Below are 15,212 nucleotides of genomic sequence, written 5' to 3'. Positions count from 1 at the left end.
CACAGAGACCCCCTCGGATGTTCATTTTGGGGCACCGGGACCCCCTGGTACCCCCTTACCCAGCCCCAAAACCCCTGCACCCCCTTATCTGGAACCTGGAATCCCCTGAACCCCCATTCTCGGGAATGGAAACCTCCCAGAACCCCCATTTCTGGGCACCGGGACCCCCCTGAACCTCCATTTTCAGGCACCGGGACCCCTTGAACCCCAGAACAGAGGAAGGGACCCCCTGAACTCCCATTCTGCTGCAGCAGGACCCCCGTGCACCCCTGTATCCAGGACTGGAACCCTCCCAAACCCTCCATCCTCACACCCTGGGACCCCCCTGCAGCCGAGCCAGGGACCGGCCAAAATGAGAATGGATCCCCCAAAACCACAGCTCTTCCTTTTAATCAGAAAAGGGGAGATGTTGTGGTGTGTTTTTGTTTCATTTCAAGTTTGAAGCTGTTTGTATAAGTGGTTTGTTTTGTTACCCCCCTGCTTTGTTGGTTTAACCCAAAGTTATCTCCTCCCCTGCCCTGCCCATCATTGTATCCCAACCCCTTTTTCCAGCACCTTCCCTATCAATCTTGTCCACCCTGCCCCTTGTTCCCAAATGTTCCCTGTCAATCCTGCCTTATGCCAACCCCCTGCTTGGACGTCCCCTTTGGAAATCCCCTAATCCACAGCACCCCATTGGTCCATGTGTCCTATTCCCCTCCCCAGGATATCCCTCACTGGTTGAAGTTTTGTATCCACCCCTGGACCCTCCCCATATATAAATTGCTGTACGCTTGTATTCTCTCTCTTTTGCTCCTGGTGCTGCTGGAAACCGCCCCCGGCAATGCGGGCTCAGCTCCAGCTGCCAGGTGGAGCACGTCAGCCTGGAGCACCCCCTGAGCCGGCACTGGGGCACGGCCCGGCCCCCACAGCGCCGGGGGCAGCGGGGGAGGCACTGGGGGAGCCCAAGAGGTTTGGGGTGTGCTGGGAGGAACTGGGAGGGAGTTTGAGATAGACTGGTTTAAACTGGGAAAGGGGTTTGAGGGTCAAGAATGGCTGAGAAGGGAATTAAAGGATGTTGGGGAGGGTGGGATGGGGTTCTGGGGGTCCTGGTGGAAACTGGGAGGGAGTTTGGGGGTGCTGGGTGTAACCAGGAGGGATTTGAGTGAGCCTGGAGAGGCTGGAAGGAGACTGGGCCTTGGAAAGCAGGGGTTGGGATGAGGTTCATTGTGCTGGGAAGAGACTGAGAGTCCGGGTGGGGCTGGGAAAGGACTGGGAGAGGGTTTGGGGGTCCTGGGGCAGTGGGGGGCAACTGGGAGGGGGCTGTGGGATCCTGATAGGGACAGGAGGTTCTTTCGTGGTCCTGGGGAGGCTGGGAAGGGGCTGGGAGGAGGTTTCAGAGGTCCTGGGTGGGGTGGGCAAGAGTGGAAGGGTGCTTGGAAGGGCTTGGGGTGTCTGAGACAGTTTTTGGGGGAGATCCTGACCTCTGCAGACCCCCCCAGAGATGCCACCAGACTCTACACGCAGCAAGCTGCTGACAGGGATCGGGGGCTCCTTGTTGGGCTTTGTCTTCCTGGTGCTGGAAATTGGCTTCCACCTGTACAAGAAGGTAAGGGGGTGTCCTGGAGGTCATGTCTCCCCTCCCCTGGAGCGTGTGTGCTTCCCCATGACCCCCAGCCCGGTGTCACCCCCTTTTCTCTGCCCACAGAGCTCCTGAGCCACTGGCGGTCGCAGCCCCTCCACGTGGCCTCAGGCCTGGCTGGGACCCCCCGCTCCATCCCCACCCTGATTTTGGAGGGGTCGTGTGTCCCCCCAGCTCTGCTGTCACTCTGCCCCCGCCCGGCTGTTCCCAGTGTTCCCAGCAAAGCTTCCCAGTTCGCCCCTCTCCCATTTATGGGGGGCAGTGGGGAGGGACATGGGGAGACCCCATGGGGGGACCCTGGCAGGGACAGACCCTGTGCAGTGATGGGTCAGGACCCCCATGTGTCCCCCCCATGTGTCACCCTGTTCTGGGGACTCCTTGGGAGACACCAAACTCCAGCATGGCACCCAGCAAACCCTAAAAAGCACTGGGACCCCTGAAGCCACCAGGGAAATTTGGGGAGGGGGTGCATGGGTGGTACCTGGACCATGCCAAGAGCCCAGCGCTGCCACAGCCCAACCTGCCCCGGCTCTATCCTGGCTCCTCCCGTGGGGCGTGAAGGAATTGGAAAAAAGGGGGTCCAAGGGTGGGCACTGGGCCGGGGGTGAACAGGAGAAGAGATGGAGGAAGAGAAAAAGGGCCAGAGAGGAGAAGGAGGCGGGATGAAGGAAGAGCGAGACTCATCCAAACCCAATATGGGGCTCCCATGCCCCTCTTTTCCCCTGCTCCTCCACCCCTGCCCCACTGCCGCCCAATCCACCACCCCACCTCTCTTATCCCCCCTTTCACTCAATTCAAGCAGATGCTGGCAGCTTTCTCCTGGGAGCAATTCCTGAGTTTGGGGATTTTTGGGGTGCAGTTCTGGAGGAGGACAGCTCTGTCTGGCTTTCCCCTCCCCGCTGTGGCCTCTCAGCTGCCCCCCACACCCTGGAGGTGCTGGGATTTCCCTCCTGGGCACAAGGACGTTCATTCCCTTCCAGGAGCCCAATGCCCAGCTGGGGCTCCAGGCCAGGGGGTCCTTGAGCAGCTGCCCCAGAACCTCCGCCAGGGGCTCCCAGCGCAGCCGCAGCCGCTCGGCCTGGGCTCCCCAAAGCCCTCAGCAAGCCCCAAGTCCCTGCCAGGAACCCTCAACTCCCTCAAACCCAGCATCCCCCACAGCCCCTGCAAGTTCCCCCCATGGCAGCGGCCACAGCCATGTCCCCACATGTCACTGGCCATGGCCCACCATGTCCTCACCCAGGGCTGTGTCCCCACCATGTTTCCATCCCTGGCATTGTCCCCCACGTCTCCATCTGTGCCTGTGTCCCCCCATGTCCCCATGAATGTCCATGTCCCTGTCCATGTGTCCCCACATCACTGTCCATGTCCCACCATGTCTATGTGTCTCAATGTCCTCACCCATGTCTTAGTTCAATGTCATTATTTTCACCCCAAAGTTGGATATTTTGAAGGAATAAAGAAAAATGAAAAGCCCATCAGACCATATTGAAAGGATTTCTGCCAGCTGAGGATCCCTGTGCTTGGGTGGAAGGGAACAACATTTTTTGGAAGGCTTTCCAGACCACTGTCTCCAAAACCTTGGTCTTTGACCCATTTCATCAACATCTGGCTGTGGAAGACACCTCTGGGCAATAGGAAATGAAAATTGTGGAATCACTGAGGTTGGACAAGACCTCCAAGACCTCCTTGATGCCACCAGAAGATAGGTGGATTGAATGCAAAAGATTTTCTGGGATTGAAAGTCAACAAATCCACTCCCCACAAGGAATTCCCATTGTTGGTCTGTGTCCCAATGTTGTTCCTGCCCAGGTGTTCATCCAGGTGCCCACAGGAAGCCAGGAAGATGTGGAGCCTCCCAGCCAGGTGTCTTCCCAACACCGATCACCAGGACCACGGATCACCAGGGCTCTGCCCAACGGGGGTCACTGGGGATCATCCAACGCCGATCCTCCCACGGGGGATGGAGCTGGAGCAGCGCACGAAGCTCTTCCCGCACTCGGGGCACTCGCAGGGCTTCCCTTACTGGTGCCTCCGTTGGTGTTTGGTCAAGTCAGATCTCTGTGAGAAGCTCTTCCCACACTGAGGACACTCGTAGGGCCTCTCCCCAGTGTGGATGCGCCGGTGGACAGTGAGGTGGGAACTGTGCTTGAAGCCCTTCCCGCAGTCGGGGCAGCGGAAGGGCCTCTCCTCTGTGTGAATCCGCTCATGCAGGAGGACATCAGAGCTGGTCCGAAAACTCTTCCCGCACTTGGGACACTTGTAGGGCCTCTCCCTGGTGTGGATGCGCTGGTGTTTCCTCAGATTGGAACTCCACCCAAAGCTCTTCCCACATTCCAAGCAGGTGTAGGGCCGTTCCCCCGTGTGGATCACCTGGTGTTTCATCAGGTCAGAGGTATCTCTGAAGCTCTTCCCACATTTCCCACACTCATAGGGTCTTTCCCCACTGTGGATCACCTGGTGTGCCCTCAGGTTGGAGCTCTGGTTGAAACTCTTCCCACATTCCCCACACTCGTAGGGCTTTTCCCCAGTGTGGATCACCTGGTGCCGGAGCAGGCTGGAGCTGTGGCTGAAATCTTTCCCACATTCCAAACACTTGTGGGGCTTCACCCCCTGCTCTGAGCTCCGGCTGGATCTCCGACCACCTTCCCGGCACAGGGAGGATCTTTCCTCCTCACAGCTCCCTGGGCTGGGTTTGCAGCCTCTCCTTGTGTGAGATCTCCAGGGCTTTTCCTCCTCCTCCTCCATCTGACCACAGCTTGGGAATGAAAAATCCTGGTTTGGGGGAAAAAAAGAAAGGAAAAAGCCTTGGGCTGAGGATTTCTCCTTTCCCAAGTTCATCTCAGGAAGTCATTGGGCATCTAGTGTCTGGAAGGACCTCCAGGACACCAAGATTCAGCCCAAAAAATCCTCCAAACATCAAGACAGATCAAAAACTTCCAAAACACCAAAAATCTGATATCCCCCCCAACATAGAAAGATTCAGCCCCCACAAAAAAACAAAACTCCAACATTCAGCCCAATAACACTCAGAAACACCAAGATTCAGCCCCGTGAAAATCGTGCATCTCCCTGCCCAGGCACTCGCTGCATGGGGGGGTGAGGGGGGCAATGAGGCCGGGCCGGAGCAGGGGGTGCCTGAGAGAGGCCCCGAGCCCGGGGGAAGCCCCTGCAGAGCCATGGAAGTGGCTCCTGGCCGGACTCGGGGATCCCCCTGGCGATCCCCGCTGGAGCAGCCTGGTCCTGAGGGACTCTGGCCCCTGGCAGGGACCCCAGGCTGCAGCAGGACAAGGATTCCTGTCCCTCAGGGGGAGGCACTGACATGACCTGACTGTGACCCCCATCCCTGTGCCTCTGGGCGGGGAGGGGGACGGAGAGGGGCAGAAAGTTAAGCCCGGGAAGGAGGGAGAGCTGGGGGGAAGATGGATTTCCGGAGGAATTACTTTACTTCTCATTTTCTTGCTCTGACACGTTTGAAAACAAATTCAAATAATTTCCCCAAGTCAGGTGTGCTGTGCCCGTGACCAAGGATTGAACCGTCCCCACCCTCATCCAGACCCCCGAGCCTTTCCTTGTGTGTTCTGCTCCCCGCCCGGGACAGGAAGCAGAGTCACAGAGTTTTGGCCTCGCTCCGGCATGCCCTGCTCCATCCCGGACTCACCCCCAGCTCGCAGCGCCCTCAGCTCCCGGGCACCCCGAGCTCCCGGCGCTTCAGCGCAGCGGCGCTTCCTTGGCCTCCTGCCCGGGCCGGGCCCAGCGCCGGGGCCGCTCCTCAGCCCAGGCGAACGAGAAATGGCGGAGCTCAGCCCAAGGCAGGCGAGTCCGTGCCGTGTGCAGAGCCCGCCGCTGGCTGCGATTGGCTGCTTCTGCCGTCACTCGTGGCTCTGGCGCACGCTGATTGGGCAGAGCGGGGACAAGCCCGGCCCCGGTGGCGCCCCCAGGGCGGCCGTGGGGCAGGAGAGCCGCCATTGCCGGAGCGTCTGTGCGGGCCCGGCAGCGGCGGCAGCAGCGGCCGGAGCCCGGTGAGGCGGCGGCGGAGCTCGGAGGCGGCCCCGGCCATCGCAGGTGGGAGCCGCGCTCGGTTCTGCGGGGGCTCGGGGCTCGCTGCGGGCCCGGGAGGTTGTGTAATAAATGGAATTGATTTGTGCTGACTAAATTGTAACTATTTGGAAAGTTATTATTAGAAGCAACCAAAAGAATCAGTGTTATAAGGCAGATGTACCCCTTTGCAGATGTTACATGTTAAAATTGAGGTACAGGATGTAGTTTAGAAGATAAGTGGTGTCTCAAGACCAAAACGGCCTTGAGATGGACAAAATTAGAACGACTTTAAGCATTGGGCCTAAAACCCAGTAAATATCAGACTAATGAGTAGAGTAACCTAACACAACGCTTAGTACGCACACGCAAACCTGTAAGGTTATCCAAAGGACAATGAGGAAGAGGAGAAGCCTTCACCAAAAGACCCCCAAAAGAAGACTGAAGACCCCCTAACAACAAGTGAAGCATGTACCTTGATGAAAAGTGACCTAAAGTCAGCAAAATCGGAAATAGGAGAAAACATACGGGAAACATAAATGAATATGTACAAGCACACAGTATATAAGGTTAGCTTGAAGTGCTTTGTTCTGTACGTGAGGCAGGGTGGGGAACCCCCTCCGTACCCCGGGTCGGTTTTGCTTATGCCTTAACCATTTGTAACCACTGGCCAATTATATTCACACACATATATATATATATAAATATATATCTGAATATATCTACTAAATTTTATCTTTCTTACTAAATTGTATTCTTTTACTAAATTGTATTCTTTTATTATTTTTTATCCAATTTATTAAAGTATATTATCAATTAGATTGATTATTTGGAAATTTGAAAGTCATTTATAACAATTCGATGCCAAAACCCAGGAACTCCAATCTAGGGGAATACATGGAATACATGGGAATACATGGGAATCCCGGAGAGGAAAAACAAGCAGAAAATGATTAATTATTATTTGTTTAAATAGACAAAGAAAATGATCCGAAAATATAATTTGAATTGGCCAAAGTTTGGATCATTTAAAGATTGGATTTGTTAAGCTTTAAATCAGTATGTAAATTCAAAAGAACCTTTTTATCAAGAAGAGAGCGACTATGCTACCCTGTAGCTTCCCCGGGGTAGGGGAAAGATTAATTCATTACTAAAACACAAGAAAGCGAGAGTTATCTGTTGTATCCTTTACAAACTAAACAGTAGGAAAAAGAAAAAAAAAAGAGGTAAAACTGTTCCTTCACCTAAAGATATTTTGCTGGAAATAGAAACAGCAGCATTACCTAAATCCCATTTAACTGAAAAGTGTGCAGTGCTGGCTGTGCCAAGTGAACTCTAACATATAACACAACTGACCATTTGTTACAACCCGGCATTAATTTTGTTTGGTTTATTATATTTACACATTCAAAAGACAAATTCTGCCTTGCTTAGAGTCTGTGAAGCACAAACACATTTTATGAATATATAGTATCTAAATGGTGTGTTACAGTTGTGTTATGTGCATTATAAGTGTTAAAAACATGTAGCACATTTTTTTTTCACAGAACCTTAAATTTCCGTATTTTTAAAATGTTTGTTTTTCAATATTTTGTATAGTAAATATAAATGGTTTTGACTAAATGTTTTATTTATTTAACAGCAAAAATTTTGCTAAAAGAAGCCCCTGTTAATTAAAGTTTTATTAATGAATTGTTAACTGAAGTTGTGTAAAAAGTAACTTTTATTGTAGTTGGCATATCTCTGAAGCTTTAGTAGTTTATATTAAAAGAAAAAAAAAAAATAACTAAGAGAGAGAGAGAGAGATAAGACAGTGCTGTGAAATCTGTGCCATCCTTGAAACAAGCAGAGTTGAAGTGGCTCATAGGAACCTTATGAGGCCAAGGGTAGCAGTGAGACCAAACGTGTCAGTGACCAGACCCCAGGGTATAAACTTTGCTACCAAGAAGAGCGGCACCTCGGCCCTTGGCTGCAGCCCAAGGGGCCTTGAGGAAGGCAGAGAGTGAAAACTCCTGAGGATTATTTTCACTGTGTTCATTAAGATACCCTTGGCAACTGGCCAAAACCATAAAGCAGGATGGGACAGAATCCAAAAAAATAAGAAAGAAACAAGCGATATTAAAACAAGCAGCACAAAAGCAAACAATGAGCAAACAAACTATGCAAAAACAAAATCACAATAATTCTGATCCCTGTGACAAATGCAAACAAATGTGACAAATACAAAAACAAGATAAAATCTATGTTTGTGGCACATCCATATGTTAATGCTGCCTGTTACAATCACAGTAATTTTATAAAAGTATAAAAAAATCTCAGGGAAAGAATTAGAGAAAATTAGTAAGTAGTGTGAACAGTTGAAACAGCAGTATAGCAACTGAGATTGGCCAACCTTAACTAAAACATTTTTGTAAGTTAAATGCAAGAAGTAGTTACAGAACTAAAATTATTTAAATGTTAAATTTGTGAAAGACTTAAAATAGCTAAAAAATAGCTGTGGGAAAGTGAGAGTCTAGCTCCAGACCAATTTTTAAAATGAAATCTTACTCAAACTTCCAAGACATTAAAATAACCTGGAAGATAAATTTTGAATCATCAAATAATTAAAACAGTTTGTATCAGATAACAATACTAACACCTGGCCACCAAAAACTCCTGCTGGATATTAGAGAATGACAAAAAGAAACTAATTGTAGGATAACCATGTTGATTTGTGCTGGTATAAAAGTTCTGGAGCTAACCCTTACCAATCCATAAGTGACCTAAAATTCTATTTGGAACAATCAGGTACAACAAGTAACAAATGGAAAGCCCCTGATAGAATATATTAAATTTGTGAGTAAAGAGCATACAGTGAATTACCTCAAAGGTGGAGAAGAACCTGTATCTTAAGAGTTACATGACCCTCCTTCTTCGAGGTCCAGGAGCAATATGTTAAGTACACCACTTTATGAAACATTAAAGAACAATAAAAGAGACTTGAACCTTGACTTTCCAAAAGCAAGAAGAAACCAGAAATGAAGACAAATGGCCTGCAGAGAGATGACCCAGCCACTTGAGCTGCAGATGGATCTTAGAGATACAGAACCCAAATCTATCTATTAAATCAGTTCATAAAGCTGCAGACAGTAGTTAAAGTTGTTTCAAACCACACCTCTACTGCCCTAAAGCTGCTGGCCAAGCAACATTCACAAATGTGAGCATTTGTTTATGAAAACAGAATTGCCCTGGACTATTTGTTAGCTGAAGAAGGGGGAGTTTGTAGAAAGTTTAACAAATCTGAGTCTTGTATAAAGATAAATGATTATAGAAGAGCCGTCACAAAAATTGCTAAAGATATATATACCAGTTCAAAAATAGAATTTTATTTTGAAGACTGATTAGTGACATAACCTAAGAAGTACTTAGTGGAAAAAGTTAAAATTTATGGCATAGTGTTTTATATTAAGATTATTGTTTCTATTTTGTATAATTTCATGCCTTATTAGACTAATCCATTCAGTAATTCAAGGAATACTGAAGGAAAAGAAACTATAATAGCTCAAAAAAAAGTTAACAAAATTTGAAAGAGAGTGCAAAAAGCTTGATACAGCATGAAAAATGTTAAAAAATTAGAAATGAAAATAAAGTAAATGCAAGAAATGAAATTATGGAGAAGATAAAAAAATAAGATTCAAGTTTATGTTTTTTTTAAAAAAAGGCATGAATAAATGTAATCAAAAAGAGAAATGGGGTATTAAAATAAATGGAATTGATTCGTGCTGACTAAATTGTAACTATTTGGAAAGTTATTATTAGAAGCAACCAAAAGAATCAGTGTTACAAGGCAGATGTACCCCTTTGCAGATGTTACATGTTAAAATTGAGGTACAGGATGTAGTTTAGAAGATAAGTGATGTCTCAAGACCAAAACGTCCTTGAGATGGACAAAATTAGAACGACTTTAGGCATTGGGCCTAAAAATCAGTAAATATCAGATTAATGAGTAACATAACACAGCGCTTAGTACGCACACACAAACCTGTAAGGTTATCCGAAGGACAATGAGGAAGAGGAGAAGCCTTCACCAAAAGACCCCCAAAAGAAGACTGAAGACCCCCTAACAACAAGTGAAGCATGTGCCGTGAAGAAAAGTGACCTAAAGTCAGCAAAATTTGAAATACGAGGAAATTTACAGGAAGCATTAATGAATATGTATAAGCATACAGTATGTAAGTTTAGCTTGAAGTGCTTTGCTCTGTACATGAGGCAGGGTGAGGAACCCGTACCCAGGTTAGTTTTGCTTATGCTTTAATCATACTTAATTACTGGCAAATGATAGATATAAATTGTTATTTTTTGCTAAATGATATTCTTTTACTAAACTGTATTCTTTTATACCAAATTACTATTTCATTTACTAAATTGTATTCATTTTTAATTAAACTGCCATTAACCCAAGGGACCTAGTTGTCAAAATTGTAATTTCATTGATAACAACCGGAGAGGCGGCGGCGGAGCTCGGAGGCGGCCCCGGCCATCGCAGGTGGGAGCCGCGCTCGGTTCTGCGGGGGCTCGGGGCTCGCTGCGGGCCCGGGAGGGGGCGGCAGGGGGCTGTGGCGGGTGGCTTGTGCCGTGGCCGGCCCGTGTTGGCCCTGGGCTGAGGGCGCTGCGGGAGCGGCTGCCCGCGGTCTCCTTGCCGCTGGGGCCTCGGCAGGAGGCGGTGGCGGAGCAGCGCTGGCTCGTCCCGCTTCGTGTCGGGAGGCCGGAGGTGGCTGCGCTGTGCCCGGGACGCTGCGCTGGGGCCGCCTCCGAGCTCCGCCGCCGCCTCACCGGGCTCCGGCCGCTGCTGCCGCCGCCGCCGGGCCCGCACAGACGCTCCGGCAATGGCGGCTCTCCTGCCCCACGGCCGCCCTGGGGGCGCCAGCGGGGCCGGGCTTGTCCCCGCTCTGCCCAATCAGCGCGCGCCAGAGCCACGAGTGACGGCAGAAGCAGCCAATCGCAGCCAGCGGCGGGCTCTGCACACGGCACGGACTCGCCTGCCTTGGGCTGAGCTCCGCCATTTCTCGTTAGCCTGGGCTGAGGAGCGGCCCCGGCGCTGGGCCCGGCCCGGGCAGGAGGCCAAGGAAGCGCCGCTGCGCTGAAGCGCCGGGAGCTCGGGGTGCCCGGGAGCTGAGGGCGCTGCGAGCTGGGGGTGAGTCCGGGATGGAGCAGGGCTATGCCGGAAAGAGGCCAAAACTGTGTGACTCTCCTTCCTGTCCCGGGCGGGGAGCAGAACACACAAGGAAAGGCTCGGGGATCTGGATGAGGGTGCGGACAGTTCAATCCTTGGTCACGGGCACTGCACACCTGATTTGGGGAAGTAAATTGTATTTAATATCCAACATGTCAGAGCAAGAAAATGAGAAGTAAAGTAATTCCTCCGGAAATCCATCTTCCCCCGCGCTCTCCCTCCTTCCCGGGCTTAACTTTGTGCCCCTCTCCGTCCCCCTCCCCGCCCAGAGGCACAGGGATGGGGGTCACAGTCAGGTCATGTCAGTGCCTCCCCCTGAGGGACAGGAATCCTTGTCCTGCTGCAGCCTGGGGTCCCTGCCAGGGGCCAGAGTCCCTCAGGACCAGGCTGCTCCAGCGGGGATCGCCAGGGGGATCCCCGAGTCCGGCCAGGAGCCACTTCCATGGCTCTGCAGGGGCTTCCCCCGGGCTCGGGGCCTCTCTCAGGCACCCCCTGCTCCGGCCCGGCCTCATTGCCCCCCTCACCCCCCCATGCAGCGAGTGCCCGGGCAGGGAGATGCACGATTTTCACGGGGCTGAATCTTGGAGTTTCTGAGCTTTATTGGGCTAAATGTTGGAGTTTTGTTTTTTTGTGGGGGCAGAATCTTTCTATTCTGGGGGCATATCAGATTTCTGGTGTTTTGGAAGTTTTTGATCTGTCTTTGTTAGCGTTCAGGAACACACAGAATCACAGACTGAATATATGCAGGTGCTTTATTGAAGCGTGGGTGAACTAGGGGTGTCAGCAACTCAAATCTAGTTCCGTTGTCTTTGTCCAAAGTGCACATATTTCTACAATTTTAGCTGTAGCAATAATCACTGTAACAACCTTATCAATATTGCTTCATTAATATTGGTTGATTAACTTTATCTATATTGCTTCATGAGAGTTAGCTCATCCTTGCACGAACATGTACGAATCTTATCTCTGGGTGGGTATCTTGGAGACCCCAAGTACCAGTTCCCATTACCGTAAACATTTCAGCTTGCTAGACCATCCCTAATACCAAGCGTTCTTGTGGCCTACCTCTACATGATTTTAAGAAACATTTTCAGAAACTTTTAACCCCATAGTAACGTTTTTCCCCACATTCAATATATTTCACTTTGCTATAATAAGTGCAATGCTTTCACTGTATACAGTCCTTTTTCTGTGTTTATACTTGATGTTCATCTTTGAATCCACAGTTGTCATAAGCGTTGTTACACTCTGGAGGACTTGGAGATGACAAATGTGGATGTGGATCTCTGTCCCGTGTCAGTGCCTTTATTATCTTCTGGTTCCAGGATACTCTTTTCTTTATCTCTCCTTTCAGAACTGCACAGATTAACCAGATTGCTAAGAACACAATTAGTAGGATTATCAGACTCTCAAGAATAGATTTGATCCAGGAGCTCACATTCCATCCTAAGCCTTCAAAACTTTTATCTACCCAACTTGTGGTCAGATCTTCCCTCTCTTTCTGTGGTTCATGTTCTATTTGTTTTAATTGATTAATGTCATTTTCTACATCTGCAGTTCCATTTGGGATGTGGATGCAGCAGTGATCAATTTGTCCTTTTTAGGTACGCGCATACTCCGTGTTCTTTCAACAATAACATATCTAAAGCCAATCTGTTTTGCAGGGTCATTTTAGTTGTGGCTTGTGCTTGTAATTGTACATTTAGCTCTCTAAATCCCTCTTTGGTAACTCTTGCCAATCTTTCTACCTGACCTCTAAGTTTGTACAACATCTTTCTATTGTTATAATTTGCTATTGGACCAAACAAGGATTCCAGAGCCCACTCAAATTTTACACTACTGGAGGGTTCCTGCCATCTTTCTTCATCTTCAGATTTGTTTTCCTGAACTTCTCATCTCGTCCTTATTTGCAGAAGTTCATGCTCTCCCTTGAATGGGGACCTTTTCCAAATTGGGCATAAGGTGGGGAGGCCTAAAGTAATTTCTTTTACTTTTTCACCTACAGGCAAATGTGTTGTCCAGGTGCCATCGCTTGCTGCCCATCCAAATTGGCCAGGACTCTGAATTGTACTTGTGCTACATATTACCTTTTGGATCACTTGTCCTATCTTGTCATTTATTTCACCTTGTTTGTGTTTGATTCCTCTGCAGGCACATCCAATTTGCAGAGCTACCACAAGTGGTGGCATTTGTTGTATTTCTTCATCAGAAATAAATGTCAGAAGTACAGTCCTAAGTTTTGTTCTATACCCACCAATTCACTTTCTCTGCCTCCATTCTACTACTGGTTGCAGTGTTCCATACCCCTGGATCTGTTTCATTTTCAGAGCCTTCGCACTTAATGCACCAAGGGCTATCTGCCATAGATTGGAATTTCTGAAGCACACTCGTTGACCATGCACTGTCCCAAGCTTCAGCCCGATCTTTTCCTTCCTGTCCTTCACACTTCCACTTCGATACTGGAATCTTTTCTTTAATAACCTTTGCTATCTTTTCATAACACCATCCATAATTCCCTAATCCCCCATCCCAGCCTAGTTTTGGTTCATACTTTCCTCCATTTTCATGACAATCCCATATAGATGAATACTTTGGCTTCAGAGCATTTTCAAACACTGTCTTATTTTGGTACCTGTAATCTATTTGCAATACACAACTCACATTTTCATTTTTATTCTTTTGTATTTCAGGGAATTTTGATGTTATAATTCCCCAATTTATTTGGTCTCCTGCTGCCTTTGGTATTGGCAGACAGGCAGTTATTTTGCTGCTGTTTAGCACGTTGGCAAAATCTTTAATTAATCCAATCATCCCATTTTCTGCCTGAATAGGATTAGAGACTTTTATCACTTGTGTTTCTGGCTGCACCCCCACATCCATCTTCATTTTAAAATGAAGAGTTGTCAGCTGATCCTTTTGCATTTCACATCCCAAAGTAACATTGATTCCTACTGATGGCACTAAAGGCCATAAAATAATCACCATTACAGTCACTAGCAACCTAGACATTTGAAACAATCAGACCCGCTTTATCTGCAGCTTTGTTGGCCCCACAGTTTGTGCAGTCCACAGTGCAGGGGAAACCTTCTTCACTCTGGTGTAATGTATGCAGGGATCCAGTCCAGCTCCTTTGACTGCTGTCAAGGTAGTTAACAGTACCTGATAGGGTCCATTCCACCTTTCTTTTAATGGTTCTTCCTTCCAGCTTTTAACGTACACTTCATCTCCCGGGGGGATGTCATGAACTGGATTCTCAAGAGTCAGCGGCCTGTTCCACACAAGGGTGCTCCGAAGTCGAGCTCGAGCTTTTCCAAGAGACAGAACATAATTCTACACCTCTTGCTTCCCTGTAACATGTACATTTGGATTAGGTTCAGGGGATTCATATGGTTTCCCATCCAATATCTCATAAGGACTGACTGACATCCCGCTTCTAGGCTTTATCCGAATCCTCAGCAGTGCTATTGGTAAAGCTTGTGGTTGCTGCAATTTAGCCTCTTGGCATATTTTGCTGATTTGCCTCTTCAGTGTCTGATTCATCCTCTCTACCTGTCCACTGGATTGGGGTCTCCAGGGTGTATGGAGATGCCAAGCTATTCCCAGTAACCTACTCACCTCCCTCACTACTGTGGCTGTGAAATGTGGGCCCCTATCTGATGATATTCCTAGAGGCACCCCAAATCTTGGAGTGATTTCTTGCAGTAACCACTTGACTGTCTCCTTTGCTTGATTTGTGTGACAGGGAAGAGCTTCTGGCCATCCTGAAAATGTGTCAAGCCCTACCAATAGATATTTGTATCCTCGAGTTCTTGGTAATTCTACAAAATCTACTTGCCAATAATCTCCTGGTTTTCCCTAATTGTGCCTGTCGTCTAGCCACTGGATTGTTCTTTAAGCAAATTTCACATTGTGACATTAATAATTTTGGATTGTTAACATCCATACTGAAATTAAATTTTGTTTTATCAATTTCATCAGTGCCTCTGCACCCCAATGACATTCATTATGTTTAATTTGTAGAACTTCTCTCATTATCAAGGGGGTTATCACTACTTGTCCCTGTGTAGTCACATACCACCCTTCTGAATTCTGTGCATTCAGTGAGCGTCCCAATTTCTCATCCTCTATTGAATATTTTGGTTCTGGAGGTAAATTGAATTGAGATACATTAGTTTTTAAAGGTATCAATGGCACTGCAGTTTGCACTTCTTGAGCAGCTTGTTGGGCTGTCCAGTCTGCTTTCCCATTTCCCTCATGCATTTTGGAGTTTCCTGATTGGTGAGCTTTGCAGTGCATGGTTGCTACTTGCTCAGGCTTTTGTACTGCTTTTATTAATTGCAGGAC

The 15,212-nt window shown here is 48.3% G+C and overlaps 3 pseudogenes; 1 reads left to right on the top strand and 2 right to left on the bottom strand.

The window, feature by feature from the left end:
• Positions 1 to 15,212, top strand: part of LOC131588521 (zinc finger protein 850-like) — a 497,145-nt pseudogene that overhangs the window by 329,032 nt on the left and 152,901 nt on the right.
• Positions 1 to 15,212, bottom strand: part of LOC131588505 (zinc finger protein 208-like) — a 911,601-nt pseudogene that overhangs the window by 774,754 nt on the left and 121,635 nt on the right.
• The window catches only part of LOC131588510 (zinc finger protein 850-like), an 88,119-nt pseudogene that overhangs the window by 51,532 nt on the left and 21,375 nt on the right, over positions 1 to 15,212 (bottom strand).

The sequence above is a fragment of the Poecile atricapillus genome, chromosome 26 (genome assembly GCF_030490865.1).
Source record: "Poecile atricapillus isolate bPoeAtr1 chromosome 26, bPoeAtr1.hap1, whole genome shotgun sequence".
Taxonomy (NCBI): domain Eukaryota; kingdom Metazoa; phylum Chordata; class Aves; order Passeriformes; family Paridae; genus Poecile; species Poecile atricapillus.
Note: the sequence above shows the minus strand (reverse complement) of the source record. Positions and strands in the feature narration are given on the sequence as shown.